The sequence below is a fragment of the Chiloscyllium plagiosum genome, unplaced genomic scaffold (assembly GCF_037043375.1).
Source record: "Chiloscyllium plagiosum isolate Xiang-an unplaced genomic scaffold, Cpla_swu_hap1 HiC_scaffold_27, whole genome shotgun sequence".
Taxonomy (NCBI): Eukaryota; Metazoa; Chordata; class Chondrichthyes; order Orectolobiformes; family Hemiscylliidae; genus Chiloscyllium; species Chiloscyllium plagiosum.
Window position 1 is genome coordinate 53,026,951 of NW_028270165.1, and position 15,415 is coordinate 53,042,365.

At 46.0% G+C, this 15,415-nt stretch overlaps 1 non-coding gene across 1 annotated transcript; it reads right to left on the bottom strand.

Moving 5' to 3' along the window:
• Nucleotides 1–5,720: 5,720 nt before the first annotated feature.
• trnap-cgg (transfer RNA proline (anticodon CGG)) lies at nucleotides 5,721–5,810 on the bottom strand. The gene is given in 2 exon segments: nucleotides 5,721–5,756; nucleotides 5,775–5,810. It is a non-coding gene; the product is annotated as a tRNA-Pro (tRNA).
• Between the last annotated feature and the right edge of the window lie 9,605 nt (nucleotides 5,811–15,415).

The window sequence follows — 15,415 nt, forward strand, 5'->3', positions numbered from 1 at the left end:
GTGGACTTGATGGGATGAATGGCCTGCTTCCACGCTGTATTGATTCTATGATTTACCGCAGTTGTGTTTGCCATTGACTGCAGCACCAGAACCTCCCACCTTCTGCAAATCGAAAGACAAGTCCCACCCTGCCCTCTTGTACGTGTGTTATCTAACTGCTTAATCATTTCTCGTGAATCCCAGCCCACACCTCCCGCTGCTACCAGTAACCTTTACAAAGCTGATGAGACATTGCTATACCTGCAGTACTGAAAGTCGTAAGGCTTCTAACGATACCAGTTACTAATTCACCAATCCCACTGATGGACAGCATTGGAAATACAATGTTGGAGGCTGAAAGAAATGAGCAGTTTAAAACAAAAACTCACCTAACCCTTCACTAGGCTCCCTGCTCAGCACACTTTACTTAAATCACTTCAACTCCACATTGCAACAAATTCCCACTTTCCACCAATATCCTGAATGTCCTCACTCACTCAGTTGCTGTCTCACAAATGAAAGATTTCATTGTAGGTTCTGCTCCCAGTATGGACAAAACATGTTTGAAAGTTGCTCTGAAAGTCCAGTCTTCACAATGACACTTCTGCTTTCCTTCAGTCCAAATTGTCCGTGCTGACCAGATATCCCAAATTAACATCGTCTCATTTGTCAGCACATAACCCCTACCCCTCTCAATTCTCCCTATTACCAGATGCCTTTTGAAATGCTTTAATTATACCAGCCTCCACCACTTCCTCTGGCAGCTCACTCTATACACACAACACCTTCTGCGTGAGAAAGGTGCCTGTAAAGTTCCTTTTAAATATTTACCCTCTCACCTCAGACCTATGACCTCTAGTTTTGGACTCCCCTTCTCTGGGGAAAAGATTTTGGCTATTCACCCTATCCATGCGCCTTATGAACTTTTATAAAGTCACCCCTCAGCCCCCAATGATCCAGAGAAAACAGCCCAGCCTATTCAGCCTCTCCATATAGATCAAACCCCCCAACTCTGGCAATACCCTTGTAAATCTTTTCCAAATCCTTGCAAAGGTTCGTAACACTTTTCCTGTAGCAGGGAAACCAGAACCGAATGCAGTATTCCAAAAGTGGCCTAATCAATGTCCTGTACAGCCGCAACATGACCTCCCAACATCTGTATTGAAATGCACTGACCTATAAAAGCAAATATATCAACACCTTCTATGCTATCCTGTCTACCTCCGACTCCACTATGAACCAGCACTCCAAGGTATGTTTATTCAACAACACTCCCCATTAAATGGGTAGATCCTGCCCTGATCTGCCTTTCCAAAATCCATATTTCAAAATGGGGTTGAGAAACGTATAAGCCGTGATTGAATGGTGGAGCAGATCTGATGGACTAAATGGCTTAATTTCTGCACCTATGTTGTATGGTCTCTTGCTGTCCTAGACACAGTGAGAGAATTGGAAGCAGGAATAGGTCATTTGTCTTTCCAGCTGGCACCAGCATTGAACAGTTCATAACTGGATATAAATATACCTGCATCTAGATGGATAGGCTGGGACTTTTTGCACTGGAGCATCAGAGTTTGAGAGGTGACCTTAGAGAGGATTATAAAATCATGAGAGGTATAGATGAGGTGAACGGCAGGTATTCTTACCCTAGTGTGGATGTTTCAAGATTAGGGAGCAAATTTTGAAGGTGAGGAAAGAAATATTTTAAAAAGACATGAGGGGCACATTTTTTTTTAAAGATAAAGAGTAGTTCGTGTGAGGAATCAATGTCCAGTGGAGTTGCTGGATGCAGGTACAGTTACAATGTTTAAAAGACATTTGGATAAGTACATGAATAGGAAAGGTTCGGAGGGATGTAGGCCAATCATTGGCAGGTGGGACTAGTTTAGTTTCAGAACGCCGCCAGAATGGACTAGTTCGACTGAGTGGTCAGTTTCTGTGCTGTATGACTCTGTAACTGTTCTGTACTGGTTTTAAAACCATTTTCTTGCATTCTCCCATAACTTCTTTGTTCTTCAAAGTCACATGAACTCAGCCTTGAATACATTCACTAACCGACCTAACTGCAGGAAGACATCCCCACTTCTGAACTCAATTCCTCTTGCTGATATACCACTTGCTTTGCTCATTGCTTGTTGCACTTTCTGACAACTGGCAGTGACTGGTGTGGAATGACACTGAGGGCCCTTTGTCTATCCACACATCACTCCTGATGAAGGGCTCGTGCCCGAAACGTCGACTCTCCTCCTCCTCAGTTGCTGCCTGACCGACTGTGGTTTTCCAGCGCCACAATATTCGACTCTGATCTCCAGCATCTCACTTTCGCCACATCTCAACATATCACCATTTAAACAATGCACCTCCTTTCTGCTATTTTTTTACACTGCAAAGGCTATAACTTCACAATGTGGGACTGCATTTTCCATGTGTTTGCAAGTTGACACACAGACCTGGATCAACTTTTCCAGAGTCTGGCCGCTCCCTCGGTTCACTCTTGAACCTCAGAATGAAAACGTGGTGATAAAAACACTGTTGTACTCACAAATGTTAGACAGAGGAAGGAAGTTACAGTCTGGGGTGAAGTTTAACCTTATGCAGAGAGAAAAGAGCAGCAGCAGCAGCTTCAGAGCTCACGGTCCAACCTCCGCATTTCCACAATGGCCGGCTCTGATTGGCAGGAGGACCAGACTCCTTCCGGTTCTCCACTGCTCCATGGAAAGCAGCTCGCGCGCCGTTTCTGCGGACACCCAAGAGTATGCGCAGTGCTTTGCTGACACTGGCGATCATGCGCAGTACTTGCTGACACCGTGGAGCATGCTCAGTGTGCAGGAATTTGTTACAAATTTTAAAGTTAAAAATCACAAAGCACCTGGTGATAGTCCAACAGACTTATTTGGAAGCACTAGCTTTCGGAGCCCTGCTCCTTCATCAGCTGATTGTAGAGTATAACATCGTAAGACACAGAATTTATGATCTTATATTCCACAACCACCTGATGAAGTAACAGCGCTCCGAAAGCTAGTGCTTCCAAACAAGCCGATTGGACTGTAACCTGGTGTTGTGTGATTTTTAACTTCGTACACCTTAGTCCAACACAGGCACCTCCCGATCATGACAAATATTAAGCGTCCAAATGCGAATACGAAAGAAAAATGCCGAAGCTATTTTATTTTGCCGATTTTTTCCCCTGTGCCTCGACATTTTATTTCTTTTGCATTTTGTCTGGCTGGTCAACGTTTCTGTCTTTTCCCCAGGTTAGAGGTATTCCAAAACTAGAGGGTAAAGGTTTAGGGTGTGTGGGAAAGATTTTGAAAGATCTAAAAGACTAGGAATAGAACATTCACCCCTTACTGGGCGAAAGTGAGGACTACAGATGTTGGAGATTAGGGTCGAGAGTGTGGAGCTGGAATAGCACAGCAGGTTAGGGAGCATCCGAGGAGCAGGAGACTCGACGTTTCGGGCAAAACCCTTCGTCAGGAAATAGCCATGGGGAACTGCAGGGCTGTAGCATAAACGACTGAGTCTAAGCGGGATGCTGTTGGGAAGGTCGGTGTGAATGGCCTGTTGGGATGATATGGTTCCACTGCCTTGGCCACGCGTATTTTGAGAAATGTGGGAGGAGTGGGTTCCAGTTCGTGGGACACTGACACGAGTCCTGGAGAAGGTGACATTTGTGCTGTCACTCTCTTCACATTCTGCCCCCCTGTCCATTTTCTCCCCATCCATTGCCCCCTGCCTATTCTCTCTCCTCACACTGCACCCTCTATTCTCTCCCCCAAACCCTCTGAACACCAGTCTGTTCCCCTGTCAATTTTCCTCCCTTCTCCACCACCACCAGCGACCCCTTCACCCCCTCCACCCCCACAATCGTCCTTTCTCGTGCCTCAGCCCTCTTTGATCGCTGTATGAAGTCTTTCTCAGGGAAGAGAGAGAATGGATGGTAATGACTTTACCTGGGAAACACGGCATGTGAGAAATAGCTGATTTTTAAAATTGAGAATAACTAAAACCAAATATTCAGAAACTTCGTTACAGTCGGGAAGAATGTTTTTTTTTTCAAAAGTAAAGCTGCAGAAATCTTTCTGAAACTTGCATTGATGTATGTGCAGTTAGGCCACAACAAAGGACAGGCTGTAAGGAGTGAATGAGTGAATAAAAGACAAGTCCAACCTTGCCCTCGAGGAGAAAGTGAAAATGCAGATGCTGGAGATCAGAGTCGAGAGTGTGGTGGTCCGGCAGCATCCAAGGAGCAGGAGAATCGACGTTTCGTGCATAGGTACTTGGCACTCGACCATCGCTCCTTCAACCCCCCTGTGATGGCGCGTGAACTCACTGGTGCCTCCGCAGGTGGGAGGAGCAGGTGAATCCCTTCCGGCACATACAGCAGGTGAACGGCCTCTCTCCAGGGTGGAGCCGCTGGTGGGTCAGCAGTGCAGCTGACTGAGTGAAACCCCGCCTGCACATGGGGCATGTGAATGGCTTCTCTCCCTTGTGGACTCACTCATGCGTCTGCTGATGGCTGATCCGACTAAAGCCCTTCCCACACACTGAGCAGGTGAATGGCCTCTCCCGGTGTGAATGCGTCTGTGGGTTTCCAGCAGGGATGGGGAAGGGAATCCTTTCCCAAAGATCCCACATTTCCAAGGTTTCTCCTTTGGAGGGAGCTTTCCTTGTGTTGCTCTGGGATTGAAATTACAAACAGAACGGGTACATAGCCTTTCCCACCTTGAGGCGTGAAACTTTGATTCCTCCAAGATGAGTAAATGGTTTGAAGCACTTTTCACAGTCAGCGCACTGAATCTCCCTCACTCGGTGTCTCAGTATTCTTCCTGCCACAGGACTGTCCAAAATCTCTCAAATAAACAAAAGCAAACATGCCTTCTTGATTGGAATGGCTGCTGATATTCAAGTCCCAATGAATCAAGTGGCTCTGTCAGAAGTTGATGTATCATTTGTTTTCAGATTTCTTTCTGCACGTCTTCCTGCAAAGAAAAATCACAAAATAAGTGATCACTGTCAGTACAGTTAATGAACATAACATTGGTGTCAATTCCTGCAGATTGAGAGATGTCTGCTGATCACATATTATCCAGGCCACAGAAACCTGAAAACCCTCATGCAGCCAGATCGGCTTAGCTGTGCATAGACGAAAACTTCATTTCAGTGACAATAACATGGAACAAACTGCCTACAAAGATGCTGGAAATGGAGCTGAATCAAGGATATGAAAATGAAATGTTCAGGCTGCTTGAGAAAAGAAAGGCAGTAAAATTGCTGAATGACTTCCTGCTGACCTATTAAATAAAAAATATGACAAAAAAAGGACGTAACTCCATTACTACATTAGAAGGTGAATAATAATTACAAAGAAACTTTTACAACAGCCAACAATATCAGATATACACCATATAGAAGAAAGAAAGTTTACAGCCCAGGAACAGGCCCTTCAAGCTTGAGCCGTTCCAAATGTAGTGTCTAAACCTGTCGGTCAATTCCTAAGCATCTGTTTCCCTCTACTCCCCACCCACTCATGCATTTATCCAGACGCATCTTAAATGAATCTACGACGTCTGCTGGCAATGCGTTCCAAACGCCCACCACCCTCTGTGTGAAGTAAAGCACGTATTCTCTTTGAAGAAGTGCTGCCCTTGCCGCGTTCATTCGAACGGTATCTCGTTTAATGAAGCGGCTTTTTGAGAGTATTGACTGGCCATTTTTGCACAAGGAAGTGCAAGAAGCAAGGGCTCGTCCGGGATTTGAACCCGGGATCTCTCGCATGCCCACGCATCAGAAGGCCCGAAGCGAGAATCATACCCCTAGACCAACGAGCCACAGGCCCCATGAGACATACCTTTTTTTGAGCAATGTGCCAATCCTTTAAATGCTGCTCAGTTTCTTGAGAATCTAACCTTTTAGTTGTGAACATGAGGAAAGGAGCAATCTTTTTCTAGGGTGCAAACTGTATACGTGCCAAACTGAGGGAATACACAAGGAAAATAGCTTTAAGAGAGATAAAAAGTATTTGAGCACCTTTGGAGTGTCTGCTCCCTCCCTGGATTAACTCCAGTTGCTACAAGTGAACAGTGTTTCACCCACCCCTACCTCCCCTTCCCCAACCCCGCCCCCCCCCCCCCCCCCCCGCTGCTGGAGGATGGTATATGGAAAGGGGGAGACATTGCTTTGCTCCCAGATGTTGCCCAGAGGGAGGGAGTTTCACTCTGAAACTGACAGGGCTGCATCCGCATTGTGACGTCAACAATGGAGGGCGGGCCGGACAGCTGTCCTGCAGTTGAAGCACATGTGGAGGGGAGGGCACTTTGCAAATCCCACTCTCCTCCAAGTCAATACAGTTTGAGTTCAAGCAAAGCAAGGGGTTTAAATATACTTTAGAAAACCTCCTTTGTGCCGTGGGAAAACTACTGCCGCGGGAAATGCAGTGTTACAGATTCAAAGTAACAGAAGCAGGAGTAGACCATTTGGTCAAGCCTGCTCCGTCATTCATTAAGATCACAGCTCCAACAACCTGCACAATCCCGACTACCCTTAATTCCCCTACCATGCAAAAACCCATCCAACTGCGTCTTCAATAAACTTCATGAAGCTGTCTCAACTGCTCTCTTGGGCAGAGAATCCCATGGAGTCTCACAGAGTGACACAGATGTACAGCACGGAAACAGACCCTTCGGTCCAACTCATCCATGCAGCCCAGATATCCTAACCTAATCTAGTCCCATTTGCCAGCACTTGGCTCAAATCCCCATAAAACCTTCCTACCCTCCAACCTCCAACCCTGACAATATCCCTGTAAATCATTTCTAAACCTTTTCTAGTTTCACAACATCTTTCCGATAGGAAGCAGACCAAAATTACATGCAATATTCCAAACGTGGCCTGACCAATGTTCTGGACAGTGGCAACATGAGCTCCCAACATCTATCCTCGATGCTCTGACCAACAAAGGAAAGCACACCAAACGCCTTCTGTACTATCCAATCTGCCTGAGTCTCTACTTTTAAGGAACTATCAACCTGAACTCCAAGGTCTCTTTGTTCAGCAACACTTCCAATGAACTTACCATTAAGTGTAAAAGTCATGCTCTGATTTGATTTTCCAAAATGCAGCACCTCACATTTATCCACATTAACCTCCAACTGCCATTCCTCAGCCCATTGGCCCATCTGATCAAGGTCCCGTTGTGATCTGATGTAACCTTCTTTACTGTCCACTGCACCTCCAATTTTGGTGTCATCTACAAACTTGCTAACTATACCTCCTCCGTTTACATACAAATCATTTATATAAATGACAAAAAGTAGCGGATCCAGCATCAATCCTTGTGACACACCATTGGTCACAGGCCTTCAGTCTGAAAAGCAACCCTCCGCCTGCTAGCCAGTTCTGTATCCAAATGGCGAGTTGTCCCTGCATGTCTTGATTAAACCTTGCTCACCAGTCTCCCATGAGCAACCTTGATGATCGCCTTCCTGAAGTCCATATGGATCACGTCCATCGCTCTGCCCTCATCAATCCACTTTGTTACTTCTTCAAAAAACCCAATCATGTTCATGAGACATGATTTCCCAAGCATAAAGCCATGCTGACTATCCATAATCAATTCTTGCCTTTCCAAATACATGCAAATCCTGTCTCTTAGGATTCTCTCCAAAAACTTGCCCATCACGGATGTCAGGTTCACTGGTCCATAGTTCCCTGGCTTTTCCTTACCACCTTTCTTCAATAGTGGCATCACATTAGCCACCCTCTAGTCTTCCGGCACCTCACCTGTGACTATTGATGATAGAAATATCTCAGTCAGAGGCCCAACAATCACTTCCCCAGTTTCCCACAGAGTTCTAGGGTACTCCTGATCAGGTCCTTGGGAATTATCCACTTTTATGCATATCTAGATATCCAGCAATTTCTCATCTGTAATATGGGCATTTTTTCAACATGTCACCATCTACTTTCTCACATTCTAGATCTTCCATGCCCTTCTCTACAGTAAACACTGATGCACAATATCCGTTCAGTATCTCGCACCACCCCGCCCCCCCCCCACCCCCCCGCCCCCCATCTACTGCAGCTCCACACAAAGGCCGCCTTGCTGATCTTTGAGTGGCCCTATTCTCTCCCTTGTTATCCTTTTGTCCTTAATGTATTTATAAAAACCATTTGGGTTATCCATGACTCTATTTGCCAAAGCTATCTCATGTCCCCTTTTTTGCCCTCATGATTTCCCTCTTAAGTATGCTCGTACTGCCTTTATACTCTAAGGATTCACTCGATCTCTCTGCCGATACCTGATATATACCATCCTTCTTTATCTTAACCAAAATCTCATTTTCTCTCGTCATCCAGCATTCCCAAACCTACCAGCCTTTCCTTTCCTGCATCAGACAATCACCTGATGAAGGAGCGTCGCTCCGAAAGCTAGTGTGCTTCCAAGTAAACCTGTTGGACTATAACCTGGTGTGGTGTGATGTTATAACTTTGTACACCCCAGTCCAACACCGGCATCTCCGAATCAGGAAGAGACTGCGTCTGGACTCTTGTTATCTCATATTTTAAGGCTTCCCATTTTCCAGCAGTCCTTTGACCTGCGAACATCTGCCCCCAAACAGCTTTTGAAAGATCTTGCCTAATACCTGAGTCTTCCTCCAATTTAGAACTTCAACATTTAGATCTGATATATTATTTTTAATTTATTTATTTATTTTTAATCACTGTTCTAAAGTTAATAGAATTATGGTTAATAGAATTATGGTTACTGGCCCTTAGGTTTTGCACCCTCGCCAGTATGTCCATCCACATTGTGAATTAGAAAATGTCCTTGTACACACTTAACAAATTCCTCTATTTGGCAGATAGGTAAATGGGCAGGAGTTATACCTTGGGTCCACTCTTCCTTCATTCCCTCCAAGCCTAACCCCATTCCCACCGCAATAGACCAACGGCACTTTCCCCTGCAACTGCCGAATGTCTGACACCAGCCCATTTATCTGCTCCCTCCTCTCTATCCAAGTGTCCAAACGTACCTTCCAGGTGAAGCAGCACTTGACCTGCACTTCCCACAACCCAGTCGACTGCAGTTGCTGCTCGTAATGTGGTCTCATCGACATTGGGGAAAACGAAGCATAAACTGGGTGACTGCTGCACAGAACATCTACGTTCTACCTGCAAAAAAGACCCTGAGCTTCCAGTTGCCTGCCAATTCCACACCCCACCCTGTTCCCTGGCCAACATCTCTGTCTCAGGTTTGCTGTGTTCCAGCGAAGCTCAGCACCAGCAGAACGAAGAGCACCGAATATTTCACTTGGAGACCTTACATCCCTCTGTTCCCAATATCGAATTCAATAATTCTCGGGCCTGAAATCCATAGTATCCTCGTCCCTTCCACACACACCAAGCCTTGTTCTCACATAGTCTGTCATTACACACTACCTATTCTGAGCCACGAACAGTCTCCATTCATCCTCCCACGCAGATCGTTATCAACTCCCTTTCCTGTCCACAGTTCTTCCCTCGCTTTAAGCTCTGTCCTGATCTATCATTAACTGCATCCGCCTTCCTCCCACAATATCTCCAGCATTTTAACCAACATTTTCCCAATCACCATCAGTTCTGTGGAAGGGTCACCGGCAACTCCTGTTTTTTGTTTCTGATATACAGCATCCACAGTTCTTTCACCTTTTTATTGAGGCAGAGTTGGAAATTACTTCGAGAGACAGAAGGAGAGGGGGCAGAGACAGAACACACATGAACTGTTGATCTCCGTTGTTACTCATAACGTAAAGTCATTGCTGTGCGATCACTTCCCTTAAGCATGAGTAGAGGTTCTGGGCCATGCATGAGATTGTGGCGCAACGGTAGCACGTCTGACTCCAAATCAAAAGGTTGACGTCATCTTCTTATATTTCAAATCAAGAAAGGAGTACGTTCACTCCGGATATCGGTTGAGCCAAATCTTCTTTGCGGAAATTTTCGATCACACGTGAAGCTTTGCTGTCAGTTTGATTTGTGAACACTGTGTCAGGGAGGTGGTGTGCCCATTGTTTGAGTAAATGCTCAGCTCCCCCAGTTCATCACGGGATTTAAACACAGCCGCCTACCTCTGGGCAGCCGCTTCGTTCAGTTGATGACAGCGCGGTGTGAATTAATGTAATGCCGATAATTTTACAACATATGCAGAGACCCCCAGCTTTTTGTTTCAATCTATTAGGAGAGTGATAGCGAGTTCAGATAGAAATGTTTCCCACCAACAGCAAATCCTTTCCTCTCACTGGACACAGTTAAAATTATCTTTACTCAACAGGAGAAGCGGAAACTCTAGTCTGACGGTTTCTCTCCACATTAACGGTGAGCCTGAATTTTATAAACGGTGGCAGTAAAATCCAGTGGCGGACACTGATTTGGTTCAATCGATTTTTTTGCCAAGAGTAATTCACCGAGAGGATGCTGCTGTGTGAAACAGCGTGGGGAATTACTGCAGGGCCTCCTGCGCATGGGACACACCGCAACTGATGTGTTTCACCTTCACCAGTTTATTTCTATCTCGGAGAAGAGAGGTTTGATGTTTCGGGTCATAGCAGCCAGACAGAGGACAGGAGAAGAGCACTCAGATCTTCACAAGCTTGTCACCACAGCTGGGTCATCGTGGTCTGTGTATCAGTATCGGATAGTAATCTGCATCTACTGACTGGAAGCACAGCAAATTGGAGTGCTGGTGGGACTATCACACAGGAGAAAACGGCTTCGACCTAACAACTGGAGTGGCTCCCAATGGTCAACTCCACTCACCTCAACTGAATAACTGTAAACAAATTACTCCGTGATTCAAAGGAATACTCAGTTTTGAATCTGCATTGTGGCATGTACCTTCGAGAATGACGTCAAAACACCTTCATTGCTGTGATGGAGTATCCTGTTGGTCCAACTCCGATTTCACTCAGAATCACCTTCTCCCTGTAAATCTGCACATTGTTACATTGAACGTGCCCACCGAATTCCCTTTTGTGTCCATTGAATCTGCCTCTTTGTCACTGTCAGACAGCGATTTACTGACCCCACTCCCTGTGCGAAAACGGTCTTCCTAATGTCACTTTTACTTATTTTCCTGATGACTTTAAATCTCTGCCAAATCATTCTCGATTCTTTCAGGCCTGGGAGCATTTACACTGCATTATTTTCTCTGTCTAAAACTACCATGACGTGGAAAACTTCAATCAGACCAGCTTTCAGCCCTCTGTTCTCCAAAGACAGCTGCCCCAAACTTTCCAATCTCCCTTCATTGCTGACATTCCTCAGGACGGGACCATTCACGTTAACCTGTTCAGCGCCATCTGCAATCACTTCACTTCCCCGCTTCCTGAAGTGTCACCCTCAGAATTGAGCGTAATACAAGTGGAGGATTCATTCAGACTCGGATTGCGCGGGCGGAAAAACTGCAATACTTGTTCTCACTTTGAACAAGTGTTTCTCTTCACCGTGTTCACTGCAATGGCAGCTCTGCACCGTCCCTAATTCAGGCAGAGCGATCTTATTTAACGAAGCGGCTTTTTGAGAAAATTGATTGGGCATTTTTGCTCAGGTCAATTTAAGAAATGAGAGTTCGCCTTGGATTGGAACCCAGGAACTCTCACACGTCTGCATTCGCTGGAAGACCCAAAGCTAGAATCATATCCCAGACTAACCAGCCACCAGCCATGGGTGCAGCCACCTCCTGAAGCAGCTGAGACTTGCTCAGTACGAAATACATTGTACATTGTTGCCAGAATTGCAAGCTGGCAAGAGTTTCAAGAACATCTGCTTCTCAATCTGTCTCCCTGCTCCCAGGACGCTGCTGTTTGTCCCGTCCCCAGGGACCGGGCTCTCTCCACTGGTGAATAATTGAACCATTTCGTTTCTACTTGCAAGCTGTGCTGGTGGAAGGCAGAGCCCATTCGCTCTTCTGCTCTCTCGCACTATTACCTGAGGCAAGATAAGTCAGTTACAGTCATGCATAGGAAATGGGCAACTTTGAACTTGTTCCAAAGATCCTGTTAACGGAGAGACAGAAAGATGGAGACTGAGAGAAATGGACACCGGAGACTCTTCCCTCAGGTAAATTGATATGAGTACATTTTTGTGCAGCCTGCTTGGTGTTCAGAATTTGTCTTGACACAGCGATCCTGCAGAAAGTTTTTTGTGACACGGGCGTTGGTTTCTTTACTGCAGGAAATGAACAAAAACAGAAAGTCATGTGTTTCAACTTCACCGGTTCATTACCATCTGAGAGAAGAGGTTTCACACGAGATCAGGACACACTGACAGAGAATAGGACAAGACAACTCAGAGCTCCACAAGGGTGCCAGAGCAACTGTGTAAATTTGACTTGTGTATCGATGTGACATATTTAACTCAGATACCCGAAGTTTTCGGAAGCAAATCACAAGGCAGGGAAAAGAACAGAGCGCCGTTATACGGGAAAGCTGCTAAAGGCGACATTTAGCGAATAGGAGAAAATGGTTTCGCTTCTGGTTTATCATCCCAGCATGCACCCGCTGTGCCATTCCCCTGCATTGCACGGTAGCTTTTCCAGAGAAGTATTCAGCTTTCCATCTGGCGTGTGACTTGCATGTTCGAGAATGACGTCAAAAGATCTTCACTGCTGTAGTGTCATGTGCTGTTGTGCAGACATGTCGCCGATGTGCAAATATAAACTCAGACAGCAATGTACACTAGAGACTCTGAACCAGCTGAAACTTGCTCAGTGTGAAATACGTTCCACATTGCTCCAAGAATTGCAAGCAGCAAAGTGTTTCCAGAAGATCTGCTTGTCATTCTGTCCCCGGGGCGCTGATGCTTGTCTCATTCCCAGGAACTGGACTCTCTCCACTGGCGGATAATTAAACCAATTTGTTTCTACTTGTCCGCTTTTCTGGAGGGAGGGAAGAGTCATTCGCTCTTCTGCTCTCTCTCTCAATCCCTTGGGGTGAGAGGTATCACTTATACTAATGCGTGGGAAGTGAGTAACTTTGATGATGAATTTCCTCCAAAGTCTGTTATCGGAGAGATAGAAAGATGCTGTGCTGGCGGGGCAGAGAGAAATGGACACCGAGGACTCTTCCCTCAAGTAAATTCATATGAGCACATTGTTGTGCAGCCTGCTTGGTTTTCTAGAATTCGTCTTCACGCAGTAATCTTACAGGAAGTCTATTGCAAAGTGGGCATCGCTTTCATCGCTGCGACCGCGCAGCAGTTAACATCTGAGCCCCAAGTGTCCAAGATGAAGAGAATCCGAGTGAAACCTTCACTCACTGAGAGTCATCCCCACGGCCCTGAGCTGAGGGACTGCAGGCAGTCCAACACGGAAGGGACTGTTAAATGAACCATTGTCGCTCCCTCAGCCTCTCTGTCCCAGAGACAGGCAGTGGGACAGCATAAACACATAACATCATTCTCGCCCAGACAGAAGCCGTTCAGCCCATCGAGTCCACGGCGACTCTCTGCCACTTTTCTCTCTCTGAGGTTATTCACAATCAGTGATATCTGTCCTAATAGTAAGGGGCTGTGTCTGAGTGGTGATACGGTTTGTGACATGCTGATCCTTTTGTCATTCACGTCCGAACCGGCGTGGCGAATTACTGCAGGGAATGGATGAAACCGCAAGGCATGTGTTTCAACTTTATCAGCTCATTGGCACCTCAAAGAAGTGGTTTTGCGAATCAGTTCATAGGAAACCGACGAAGAACAGGAAACGACCACTCAGACCTCCAAAAAGCATGTTACTTGAACCGTGTGAGTTTCCTGAGTGTATCGGTATGATACAGGATATTCAGGAAGTAGGTGCGAAGGCAAGATACAGAATAGAGTACCATTACAAAGGAAAGCTGCTGAAGGAGACATTGAGCAATAGCAGAGGATGGTTTCGATCCATCGACCGCTGGGTTATGGGCCCAGCACGCTCCCGGTTTCCACAGAACACTTCAGGTTTTCGTCTGACACGCGGCATGCACGTTCGAAAGTGGGCGGCACGGTGGAACAGTGGTTAGCACTGCTGTCTCACAGCACCAGCGCCAGGTTCAATTCCCACCTCAGGCGACTCTGTGTGGAGTTTGCACATTCTCCCCGTGTCTGCGTGGGTTTCCTCCGGGTGCTCCGGTTTCCTCCCATAATCCAAAAGAAATGTTCAGGTTAGGTGAATTGGCCAGGCTAAATTGCCTGCAGTGTTAGGTAAGGGGTAAATGTAGGAGAATGGGTCTGGGTGGATTACGCTTCGGTGTGGACTTGTTGGTTCCAAGGGCCTGTTTCCACACTGTAAGTAATCTAATCTAATCTCCACTACTGTCGTGTAATATGCTGTTTCACAGACAAAATGAGGCTGTGTAAATATTAACTTGTTTCTAACTTCCCACATTCTGTTGGTCGAATTGTGATTTCATTCTGAGTCACAACATGTGTCACAGCGCACACCTTCACTCTGCTGGTTCAACACAGTAAGTAAACGTGTTTCTCTATTCTCTTGCCTTCTCAGCGTAAATCTGCACATTGTTACTTTAAACATGACCGCCGAATTTCCTTTTGCGTCTGTTGAATTTGCCTCTTTGTCAATGTCAGTTAGGGATTTACTGACCCCAACCATTCCCTGTACGAAAGCGTTCTTCCTCATGTCACCTTTAGTTCTTTTCCTCGTGACTTTAAAACTGCCGAATCATTGCCGATCCTTTCAGGCGTGGGAGCACTTTAACTGCATTACTTTCTCTGCCTGGATCCCGCATGACTTGGAAAGTTTCAATCAGGCCAGATTTCAAACTTCTGTTCTCCGAGGAGAGTTGTCCTAATGTTCCAATCTTGCTTCATTGCTGACATTCCTTAAACACGGCACCACTGAAGTCAACGCAATATTCCATCATTTCACTTCCTTGCTTGCTTTCTGCCCAATTCGTTCTCCAACCTCGTTTAGCGAGGTTGAGAAAGTTAATCGGGCACTTTTGCACAAATCAGGAAACGCGGGCTCGCTGGGGATTTGAACCCGAGATGTTTCGCAGGGGAAAACGCAAAGCGAGAACCATACCCCTAGACGAACGAGCGACACAGATCGCAAGCCGCCACTGCCACTCCACGTCTTCAACCAGCTGAGTCTTGCTCAGTGTGAAATACATTTGACATTGCTCTGAGAATTGCAAGCGTCAAAGAGTTTCCAGAACAGCTGCTTCTCATTCTGTCTCCCTGCTGCTGTTTGTCCCGGGCCCGCTCTACTGGCAGAAAGTTGAACAGTTTTATTTCTAAACTTTTCTCTCACACCGGAGTAACCAGTGACAAGCATTGCCCTCCTCAACATAGGGTACAGAGAACAACAGAAGACCACTCAGATCTCCACGAGGGTATCATCTCAACTGTGCACATTGGGCCAGTATATCAATGTGAAATATTTATGTCGAAGTTTTTTGGGAAAGAG